This window comes from Microtus ochrogaster, linkage group LG2 (assembly GCF_000317375.1).
Source record: "Microtus ochrogaster isolate Prairie Vole_2 linkage group LG2, MicOch1.0, whole genome shotgun sequence".
Taxonomy (NCBI): Eukaryota; Metazoa; Chordata; class Mammalia; order Rodentia; family Cricetidae; genus Microtus; species Microtus ochrogaster.
This window is the reverse complement of record NC_022028.1, coordinates 3,260,014-3,271,635: the sequence shown is the minus strand read 5'-3', so window position 1 is coordinate 3,271,635 and position 11,622 is coordinate 3,260,014. Positions and strand designations below refer to the sequence as shown.

The 11,622-nt window shown below is 50.9% G+C and overlaps 1 protein-coding gene across 1 annotated transcript in view; it reads left to right on the top strand.

Annotated features, from left to right (window-relative positions):
- Window positions 1-11,622, top strand: part of Trerf1 (transcriptional regulating factor 1) — a 221,665-nt gene that overhangs the window by 79,909 nt on the left and 130,134 nt on the right. The window contains exon 3 of the mRNA XM_026785599.1: window positions 7,562-7,648. The gene's annotated coding sequence lies outside the window, so the exon portion shown is untranslated. The remainder of the gene's footprint in view (window positions 1-7,561; window positions 7,649-11,622) is intronic.

The window sequence follows — 11,622 nt, the reverse complement described above, 5'->3', positions numbered from 1 at the left end:
GCACCCACATAAAAAGCCAGGAAGGGCAGCATATGCCCGTAATCCCAGACTTGGGGAGACAAAGACCGGAGGATTTTGAAGCTCAATATGCAGCTTCAGGTTCAGTAAGAAGCTGTCCCCCAAAAAATAAGGTTGAGAAAGACGCCTGATACTGACCTCCATATGCATCCGTATGTATACATACCTCACACACGTGATTACAAACACATAAAATACGCTAATAAAGACATTCGAACTAATTCCTGCAAGAGAGTAAAGAGGAAACATTTAACAAAAGAAAAAAACAAAAAGAAAATGCCGTAGCTACACCATCAGGTGGGCAGTGGTAGTTCATGTGGCCAGAAGAATAAAGGCATTTTGGCATCAGGGAGCAGATATCACGAGCACCTCAGGAGCATCTTCTCTTCACATCCCTAGAGTGTGGGTACCGTTATTCTTGTCTTCATCCTCTTTGGCTGATGGAGGATGTGGATCTGAGACACGGAGGCAGGCTTAGACCTACCATGTGACTGCTAAACGTCGTCCCTCCATCACGGTCCTCAACCGTTGTGACCATGGCTGGTCTATGCCAGCCCACTGCTTGGGGTTCTCTTCCCACCTCCTTTCCGTTTGACCTAGTTGAACCTCGCTTTTTGAGATCCAAGTCAGATCTCACTTCCTCCATGAGACCTTCTCCAACCACTCCCACCTCCCACATCTCTTCCTGGGCAGTCAGTGGCAGGGGACGCTGCACTGTGGCCCAGGATGTCACATCACTGTTCTGAACACGGCGTCCTGAATGCCGAGCAAGACGCTGATGGGCTTAAAGTGTGGGTCTCAAATATCTGAACTCACTTTGACTGCGAGGCTCCACCCAAGCAACTGGAAGGAAGGGATTGTTTATGGGGCCAGAGGCAGGGCTGAGGAATGTCTCCAGGATGGTACTGCACACGAGCGACCGGTGGGGAAGACCATTCCCATACAAGGTCTGAGAGAAGTGTCCCTGGAGCCTCAGAGGGGCCAAAGCTGTGAGAAAGGGACCCCACCATAGTAGCTGATACATTTGAGAACTTTAAAAAGTATGTGTAGTGTGTGTGTGGGGGGGATGGAAGAAGGGAGGGAGGGAGGGAGAGAGAGAGAGAGAGAGAGAGAGAGAGAGAGAGAGAGAGAGAGAGAGAGAGAGGAAGAGCACCCAGGCCTGTGTGTGTGGGTCCATTCACATATGTGGATGGCAGAGGACAGTTTGTGGGGTTGGTTCTCTCCTCCCACCCTATGAGTCCTGGAGCACAAGCTCAGGAGGTCAGGGTTGTTCACGGTCATCCCTTCTCTTTGAGCTGCTTAGCTAGCCTGACAACTGCACTTAAGAGTCAGCAGTGGTGTTTTCCCATTGCACGCGTGGCCAGTGACCCTCACAAAGGCTTCCCAGAAAGCCTTTCGCTGAAGGTGCAGCTCCATGGTAGAGTACCTGCCCAGCAGGCTTGAGATTCTGGGTCCTATCGGCAGCGCCACAAAAACTAATGAGCAAAACCACAGTTATCTCTGCGGGGGTCATGCATCTGGGTTGAGTAGGGCTAGTCCCTGTGATGGCTCAGTTCAATGTCCCAGCAGTTTGGATAATTGGCCGGTGTCTGTTTGGGCAGCGCTTGTCTCCCAGAGACACCCAGGTCACTTGCAGTGACTTTGTCTTACCCAGGGAGGACTTCGCCTATCTCCATGTGATGCTGCTTAATTTCATTTCTTTTTTCTCTATTCCTATTTTCCACCCACCCCATTGGCTTAGATCCTCTTTAGACGCTGGAAGGACTGAAGCTTCAGGGAAGTGGTCCCCACCAAGGAGAGGCTGAGTTCCTCACTTGGGTCCCTCCTGCTATGCCCAGCTGGATTTGCCGTTCCTAAGTGTGTCAGGGTTCTTCCTCCTCTTCAGAGGTGTGACCCAAGGGCCCTGTACAGCCTCCCTGGCAGCGCTCCGTGCTTGATGCTGTGTGGTCCCCAAGCCTTGAACTCTTAGCTCTCTTCCTGCCTTTTGAGATAGTCGTCCACTTCTCTGCTTTGCCTCAAGAGACATTAGGGAGTGATGGGGAGTGGGTGGGTGGGGAATCCCGCGGTCTGCCCCTTATGATCCTTTGAGGTTCTAGACTCCTGATGTCTAAGCTGCCTGTTAGTTGGAATATGTGTGGTTGTCGTCAGCAGAGACTCAGTGCTACTGAGAAATAGCCCCTGAGGAAGACAAAGATGGAGGTCCGGGGAGACACACGGGAGAGGACATGGGCTTGCGTGGCTGTAGAGGGCCAAATGGGCTCTGGGCAGGGCTTGTCACGCTAAGAAACCTTTCCACATCTGTTCTTGGGGACCCACCATGGCTCAGGGATGTTTGGGTTCCAAAGCCCAGGCAGGGCAGAGAAGCCTAGAGGGCCTAATGAAGAAATCGTCCATTTGTCAAGGAGGGTGTGGTTCTGCAGTGCATGCTGGGACCTGGCCTGGAGTCTCATGCTTACAATACTGAACTGCCTTCTAGCCCACTTAAAAAAATAAAGCCTGCACATGAATAATTCCCTATTTTAATAGCGCATCAAAATCTCAGAAAACTAGAAAAATAAAGATCAAAATAACCCCAATGCCAGGTCTTCCACCCCAAACCAAATGTATAATAGACTCTGGGGTGTGGGATCTAGGAACTTAGAAAATACAACAACAGATAGCCAATGTTGAGAACCACCGAATTTGATGTTCGTTTTAGCCTAGTTTTATTTAGACTTCTCAGTAGCTCATGTGGTAATCTGAAGTGTTATGTAATTTTGTTCCCTTAGAATACTGTGAGCAAACGTAAATCTTAATGCCAAGAGGTCTTCTTTGTTAAAAGGTTTGTCTTAATTTTAATTACATGTACTTGTGTGCAGAGTGTGGGCAGGTGTACGCAGATACCTATGGCAGCCTGAAGGGGGCGTCACATTCCCTGGGGTGGGGGAGTTCAGGTCGCCTGACATGGGTGCTTAGAACTAAATTCTGGTCCTCTGTGAGAGCAGCCGATGCTCTTAATCACTAAATCATCTCTGCTGCCCGTTCAGTCCTCTCTGTGAGAAACCCATTGTCAATCTCCGCAGGGCCTGGTAAAAAGCCGGAGGCCTGCCTGTGGTCATAACTCAGACTCTTCTCTGCAGCCCGTCAGATGGGAGTTTGACCCTGTTGTACGCATGGATTTGAATCTTTACTTTCTTCTTCTTTTTTTATAATGATCTCTTTATTTATTTTGTGTGCATTGGTATTGTGTCTGTGTGAGGGTTGTCAGGTCCCCTGGAACCAGAGTTACAGTTGTGAGCAGCCAGTGCTCTTAACCACTGAACCATCTCTCCGGCCCAAATCTTTAATTTCTTATTACTGTTTTGCAAAAGCTAATGGGCTAGAGGCCTGAGACCACCCTTGTCTGTAATGAAACCCCCGAGACTCTGAGAGTAGAGATCTTACTGGAAGTGTTTTTGCTAGAAGAATTGTGTATCCCGTCAGTTACAAATAGCATGGCCAGTGTGGGGAGGCTGATCCGAGATCAAGTCTGCAGGGTGGGCGGTGTGTAAAGGGCTTGGTGCTTTTTTATCTTTACCATTGAAGTTTCTGGTTTTTGCCTCTTCCTAAATGAGTCATTATTTTTTTTTTAAAAAGGAACCTGTCTTGGGAGGGAGTAGGGAAACCGCTGCAGAGGGTGGTGTGGAGGAGGCCTTGGTGGGGCCGGCAGTCAGGTGACTGAATTTTACAACTGGGCCAGCCTGCCTCTGCTTCTGGTTCTGGAGTCCTGGGATTATAGGCGGCTGCCACCACAGCCAGTTTGTTTGGTGCTGGGGATCGAACCCAGGGCTTTGTGGGTCCCAGTCAAGCGCTCTTCTGACTAAGCCACACCCCCGGCCTATGTGAGCATTCTTTCTATGTTTCTCATAAACTTCCTATTGGGGCATGTGTGCGGCCCCAGCATCGAGCCTGCACTTCACCAAGACCTGAAGCCTCTCCAGCACCTGTCCTGGGCTGGCCCATTGTCCCGCCTGCCTGCTGCTCCCTTGTCCTTACCTCTGCTCTGTGGCTTCTGCACTTGCTTTCCTGAGTGAGTGCTCAGAGAGGACTGGTGTGGAGGGAGAGAGGGAGGGAGGGAGGAACGGAGGGAGGGAGGGGAGCAGCAGGAAGCGGGTCCCTTATGTAATGCCAGGCACCGTGAAGGATGTATTTGTATACTTCTTGTTTTATTTAGGCCTTACATTAACTCATGCAGAACCAGAATCAAAGAGGCTAGGGCAGCAACCGAAGGTTGGACAGCGCTGGATGCCAAGGCTGGTCTCGCTTCCACACCAGGCTTGACTCCTGTGTTCCTGTCACTCCAGCCAAGTCGGGAGGAACATGCCACCCCTTTGCTTCCCTTGTTCTGGGCAGATCTTGATTTCCCGGCATCTTAGTGATAGCGATGTCTTGACCACACTCTTGTTCTCCCAAATGCATGTTGTTCAGGACTGCCCTTCTTCATGCGGGCGGGGAGTGGGGGGTTGGTGATCCTTGGCCGATTTTCACAGCTCCCAGGCAGCTTGTGGGGTCCCAGCTTCCGCGTGGCCCCTTCTGACTAAAGTGGAGCTGAATGGATCTGATTTCCAGACGGCAGTGCATTCCTCTCTCAGCCCATGGGCACCAGGCACTGCCTGTCCCGGTGCCCACCAGCTCCACTCAGCGAGCCTGCTCTCATGAAGGGCTTCCTTTGAAGAAAGCAGAAGGCGAGTCATCGGTATGGCTTTGAGGACGCATGAATAGGCAGCTAAGGAAGAGTTCTGGGGTTTGAATCTGGGGCAACCATGACGAGGCAGAGAAGGGGGAGTCTACGCCCTGCTCTTCCTTCTCCTCTTCCTCATCCTGATGGCAGCCCACAAGTGCCCGGCTGCACAGCCAACATAGAAAAATAGATGTGTCTGCAGAAGCTTCTAGAAGGCCAGTGTCCTGCCTTCCAGTTCTACTTTCTGAAAACCCTTTGAAATTCCACCTCACAAACATCGCTGTTGCTCTGTGGAGACCTTCCAGTCTTCAGCAGTGGGCAGTGTTGGATTGTTTGCTTGTTTGTGGGTTGTTGTTGGTGTGTGTGTGTGCATGTGTGCGCATGTGTGAGCGCATATTTGCGTGTGTGCGCGTGTGTGTGAGTGTGTGTGTGTGTGCATGTGTGCGTGTGTGCGCGCGCGCGTGTGTAGATGTTTTGGCCACATGCATGGCTGTGCACCATGTGCCCTTGGAGGTCAGAAGAGGGTGTCATATCCCCTAGAACTGGAGTTACAGATGGTTGTGATCACCACGTGGGTGCTGGGAGCTGAACCCAGGTCCTCTGGAAGAGCAACCAGTGCTCTGGGTGGCTGAGCCACCTCTCCATCCCTAGCAAGTGTTCTTTAATAAAGCTGCAGTTGTCCTGGTGGTGGTGTGTATGTGTACGGAGGGTGTTGGAGTCTATATGGGCAGATCGAACGCTTACCCAGAAATGCTAAGTGCAGTTCACTGAGAGGAGGTGGTGAGCGGACTGTGTCAGGCTCTGGAGAGACCAGAGAGGGAGGCCAGGAAGGATCTGGCCTTGGGAGAGCCCGTGGGGAGCGGTGAGAGGGTGACGTTAAGGATTTGGTGGACAGAAGTGCCTCCCGGAAACAAGGTCTAAGAAAGACTCGTGTGCCATTTGCAAAGGAATGGCTGTGGAGTTTTGAATTTTGTTGTAATGGTGAGCCAACCAAACCAGCTGGATAATAGGATCAGTTACAACAATGTCCAGTGAAGATTTATCTGGGTGTGTGTAGTAAAAGGGAGCTGAGCTCAGAGACATGGGTCATGTCAGACTATTTTTCCTGTATATGGTGTGCATGTATGTTAAGGTCTCCAGAACCCACTTACAGCGGACAAAATAGTCCACACCTGTAATCCCAGCACTCACACGGTGAGAGGCGGAGACAAGTGATCCCTCAGATGCTGCGGCCAGCCCAGCTAGCCTGGAGCTGTCTACCAGGTGGAAGGTGAGGGCTGACAGCCAAGGTTGTCCTCTGCCCTCCGTGTGTCCTGGCACCGGCTCTCACACACATACACAAACACGCACACGAGATCCAAGCTCAGGTTTTGCATTCGCTGCTGTGTCCCCAGCCCCCACCGCGTTGAATTTTAAGAATGAAACATTGAAAGCCGGGAGGCTTCAGTCCCCCGTGTGCCCCTCACCGCCTAGAAGACTCTGAGAGAGTTACTGTAAACCTGTGAACATCTTCACAGATGCGTGAGGGTTCCGACTTCTAGCACACCCAGCTCTTAGCGTATTTTAAAAAATGTGTGTTGCCTCGCAAGATGACAGCCATGATGTTTGTGAGCAGGTGGAATTGGGCAGTGGAATGGGAAGCTATCCTGTGGGAATCGTGGGGAAATGATGCTGCCCAGACGGAATGAAGCTGTGTGTGGGTCTCCAACTGAAGTTTAGAAACATTGTAGAACCCAAGCTGCTGAAAACCCTGCGGCCATGTCGCTTGTGTCCCTGCCAAACCAAAACCACCGCCTCTAACTGAAACTGTACGTCAGGGTTGCAGGCCACAGAGGCTAACTAGCTACAGCAGGAGGCCTGCTTTTGAGGGGAGACCTGTGCTGGTGGGGTACCAGGCTAAGGGGCGTGCCCCACCACCCTCACCTGCACTGAACTCCCTGCCATCTGCTAAGCTCGCTCTGGCCAGAACCAGTCCACGTTCTGTTATCTGGACGCCGCCCAGCCTGCAGCTCCTTGTCCCGCCACACTGCCTCCATCGGCACCATGGTCCCCTCTTCCTACATAGGACTCCTCCCCATGCACCAATCCCTTGACCTGTGTCGGGCCTGGGCCCTCACCCCTTGTGTCTCACGGGGGCCCACCCTCATTTGGGCAGGCAGGTCAGTGTCTTCTAGCTTTATTCCTTGCTGTTGCCTGTGAGAGGTAGGTCTAGCCCATAATAGCCCATAATAGGCTTCCGGTAGGGCGTACAGCAGATGCTCCTGGCTTCTGTAGAAGCTGTCCCTCCGAGGTCTCTCTGGGCCTCTGTGTTACCACACTGATAGAGCATCAGTCCTTATCATTCTGAATTCGAGTAATTTTGACACTGGGGACAACTTCCTCCTTCCTGCAGGACAGCCCTCCTCTCTTCGTTTCTTTGATCTGCAGTCAATCTTGCCGCTATCCCAAGGCAGCTACTCTGTGCCACCCTCTGGAACTTAGCGCTGTCACTGCACTGACTGTGTGCCGCTAGCTGCTGAGGTCAGAGCGGCTGAGGGGTGGTGGGAAAGGACCCGCCTTCAGATGTCTGTGGAATTAGCTGTGACATCATTCGCCGGTAGGTTAAACATGGAACTTGAAGGCAAGAGGCAGGGCTGAGATGGCTTGACTAAGCCACAGGAGTTTATGTTCGCTTCTCCTCAGCCCTGCCCCACCCCAGGGACCTTCCTCGGCAGTGCGATGGGTCCTCCTCTAGAGTGGCCCGTCTGCTCTGAGTTCCTCAGAGCTTACCCCAGCCTCATCCTCATGGTTGCTACCATGCCCATGTCAGGCCCAGATCTCCTGAACATGTGGTTACTTCCACAGGCTCTGGCTCTGGAGAATGCTGAAGGAGGAAGACGCGGGAGCAAGGCGACCCTGAAGGAGTCACCAGCCGTCTTGATCCTGAAACAGGTAGGCATCTTCCCCCTTCTTCCCGTCTCTGCAGTCACATCATGAGACGGCAAGGGGTTCCGTGGTGATTTGTTTAACTAGTGTTGTGGAAAATATCCCAGGAGGGCAGACGGACTTCTGCGGTCCTAGACTCCCACAGGTTTTTGGAAAACTGTCTCCAGGAAAGGGTCAGTGGATGCACACGTGGGGTTTCAGCATCGTCTGGGGTGAGCAGTGGGGATCCTGCCTTGTGCCTCTTTTCATGGTTGTAAATGGCTGAGGGTGAAGGGATTGTCTGTGAGAGAGCCTGGGGTGCCCAGAAGGCACCGTGGTGACCGGGGATGTGTCAAAGTAGTTCTGAGGGGTGATCTGTAAGAGTTCATTTTATTTTTAATTACGTGAAAATGTGTGCGTCTGTGTGTGGATTCTTGCACATGGTTGCAGTGCCCATGGATGCCAGAAGAGGGTGTTGGGTCCTCTAGAGCTGGAGTTATGGGCAGCTGGGATGTAGTGCTAAGAGCCTAACACTGGTCTTCGGCAAGAGCAGTCAGTGTGTGCTCTTAACAGCTAAGCCACCTCTCCATTTCCTATTGGTTAATGAATGTCAACTCAATGCCAAGTAGAGCGAACGTGGAGACACACTTCTGTGAATGCCTGTAGGGCTCTTCTCAAGAAGTTAACTGAAAAGGGGAGGTTCATCTTGAGTATGGATGGTGCCGTCCCGTGAGCTGTGTACCAGGGTGAATCAAAAGAAGAAAGAGAGGGACGAGGGACATGACAGCTCCATCTTGACACTGGGGTGATGTAGGCGGGAGGATCAGGAGCTCAAGGTCATCCTCAACTTCATCTTGAGTTCAAGACCAGCTTGGACTATATGAGACCCTTTCTGAGTTGGGGAAATCAAGACGGAGAAAGGAGCTTCAGAATTTGTTGCGTTCTGCTTTCTGACTGGGCACACAGCGTGCCTGTCCAACTACCTCTGCTTCCTGAACCAGGAGTCCCAGCAGGCCTGAACTTTGCCGTGTTTGTCAGCTCTGGCCCATGAGCAATTCCCATCGTTTTCTCCCTCTAGAAAATAGGCACATGGCTATAGTTCTTTGCCAAGACTTCCACAGGAGCTGGCAGAAGGGCCCACAGATGGGTGGGAGTGTAAACAGAGCCTCCACTTTGGAAGATTCCTCTTTGGATTTTCTGTGTATAGGTATTTTGGCTGCTTGTATCTGTGCATGCCACATGCATACCTAGTGCCTGAGGAGATCAGAAGAGGGCATTAGATGCCCTGGAACTGGAGTTACGGATGGGTGTGAGCCACCGTGTGTGTGATGGGAACCAAACCCAGGTCCTCTGCAGGAGCAGCCAGTGCTCTTAACCTCTGAGCCATCTCTCCAGCACCACCTTTAACTTTTAGATAAAAGCCTGGTGTGGCAAGAGACGGTTCTTTAACACACCCTCAGTGGCAGGCTTTTTGTTTTGTTGTTTCTTTGTTAGAGACAAGGTCTATGCCGCATCAAACTCCTGATGTAGCCGAGATGCCCGTTCAGTTCTGGTCTTCCTTCCTCTACTTCCCCAGTGCTCTGGCATCACAGGCATGTACCATGCCAACACACCTAGTCGTTGTGGTACTGGGGATCAAACCAGGGATTTGCGCTTGTTAGGGGATCACGTTTATCTGCCAGGTGAGTGAGACCCCGTAGGTGTTCCTTCGTGGACTTAGTTACATTATTTCTTTTTTTGCTGTGCCTGATTTTGATTGAGTTTTCAAGCCGTTTCGTCTAGGGGTTCTATCCTGGAGCAAGTGGACGATGGAGGACACTCTGCTGGAAGGACCGTTTATAATGGTGCGATAGCAGGGCGAGGAAAACCCGGTAAGGGAGGCTTGAGGTTTTCCCCGACAGCAGGGGCACGGAGCTGTTCCCATACCTGCTCCAAAAGGAAGAGAGTACAGAGGGTCTGAATGAGAAATCACCTGGATAAAGGGCTCCAGAAGCGGGATGCAGACAGCCTACAGGAAAGACCAGGATAATGTCATCTGACACGGTCTCCCCCCCCACTGTCAGCATCTCCCTCCCATCAGCAGCTCACCAAGACCAGATAGCCTACGGGTTAGAGCTGAGGAACTGGTGGAGGGGGACTTCAGTAGCAGGTGGGAAGTGCCTGACAGGGCTGGAGGGTGCTGATCTCCTGGGCTCTTTCTGTTTTAGTATCAAAACTGTGTGTGTGCACAGGAGGTAGCAGTGGAAGCTAGCCTTGCATGCTCAAGGCCATGAGTTCCTTCTCCAGCACCAGTGCAGAAGATCTGCAATGTGGACTGTTAACCGGAAGGTCTGGGAAGAGCAATAAAAATCTTGTTCTTTTTCAGAGTTTTAAAATAAAAAGATTCAGGCAAGCCAGATGCAGTGGCACACACCTTTAATCTCAGCACTCAGGAGGCAGAGGCAGGATGATCTCTGTGAGTTCCAGCCCTGCCTGGTCTCCACAGTGAGTTCCAGGACAGCCAGGACTACATAGTGAGACCCAGTCTCTAAAAAACAAAAAGGAAAACAAAACAAAACAGAACAACAAAGGAAGCCTGGCACAAGGCCACCCACCCACTCCTTCTCTGAAGTGACTCTGGGTACCTGTTGTGCGTTTCCCCACCTGAACCAGCTGAGAAACACTGAAAACAAAAATCTGAGCAAGAGCAGGGACGGGGTGGGGTGGGGTGGGGTGGGGTCAGTCAGCACTGCAGCCTGACCTCCATGCCCTCCTACCTGCATGGCAAGCACAGGCTCCGCTCCCTGACCAGAAAGTATTTTAATAGCGTGGTTGTAGGTAGAATCCTCGCAGGAAACTCCCATTGGCAGCAGGTAACGTCTGGTTTTAGGATGCAAGTCTTAGGATGCAGGATCATCAATTTAGTGAGCTAACTATGCCTTCTTCAATCCCCTTTAATTTCTAATTTGCTAATTCAACCTTTTTATGGCCGGAGTAAACACTGAGCTCAGAAATCTGGGTTGGTGAAGATTAAATGGCTGTAATGAAGCCTCTCATTTATAACCACATCCATAAAATGGGGGGAAGAATAGCAACCGCTTCACCGAGGCAGTCCAATCAAGTGCTCAGCTCAGTGGCTGGCCCAATAAATGTTGCTTTTATTAGTGTCATATATCTCAGAGTGTGTCACCTCCATGCGTTCCTGTGCATATTTAATCCAGCAAATTAACTCTCTTCACTACAAATAAATTGTCCGCCCCGTTTAGTTAGGTCTCTTAGGGATAAGGTAAATAAACATACTGAAATATTTAGTGTTTATGGATTTTTTAAGTTGAAGTATTTTTATTAGAATTTATTTGGGAGGGACATTAATATAGAGAAGTTTAAGTGACATAACTTTTAAGTTATAAGAGTTTGTAGACCTCATAGCAATGAGTCTGTATGTTCTCCTGAAAACCCTTTAGCTACTCATGGCCCAAGGTCACCTGCCCCAGCAGATTTCTCTTTGCTCTGCTTTGAGGATCCAGAAGGTGACCTTTCTTAGCTTTGGTTTTCCAGAGTAGCCACACAGCTGGGCTTTCCTGATTGGTCAGATTTTTGGGACCACCTGAACTGAGCGATGGCTTAGTTTTCTGGTTGCTGTGATAAAAGACTGGACACAGCCCATGTTAGGCAGAAAGGATTTTATTTTGGCTCACAGGGAAGGTGTGGCAGGACTCATGGCCGTGGGAACATGTGAATGATGGACCAGGGGCAGGAACAACCATCAAAGCCCACGTCTAGTGACCTATTTCCACCCACTAGGTCCACTTCCTAGAGATTCCACTTCAAAGTACTGCCACAAACCCAGTCCTCAGAACATGAGCCTGTGGCCGACATCTAGCACTGACATCAGCAGAATTCAGCTGTGGGATGCTGTTGGTTTTATGGGATGGGATGCTGTTGGTCTTACGGGATGCTGTTGGTCTTATGGGATGCTGTTGGTCTTATGAGATGAGCTGCTGTTGGTCTTATGGGATGCT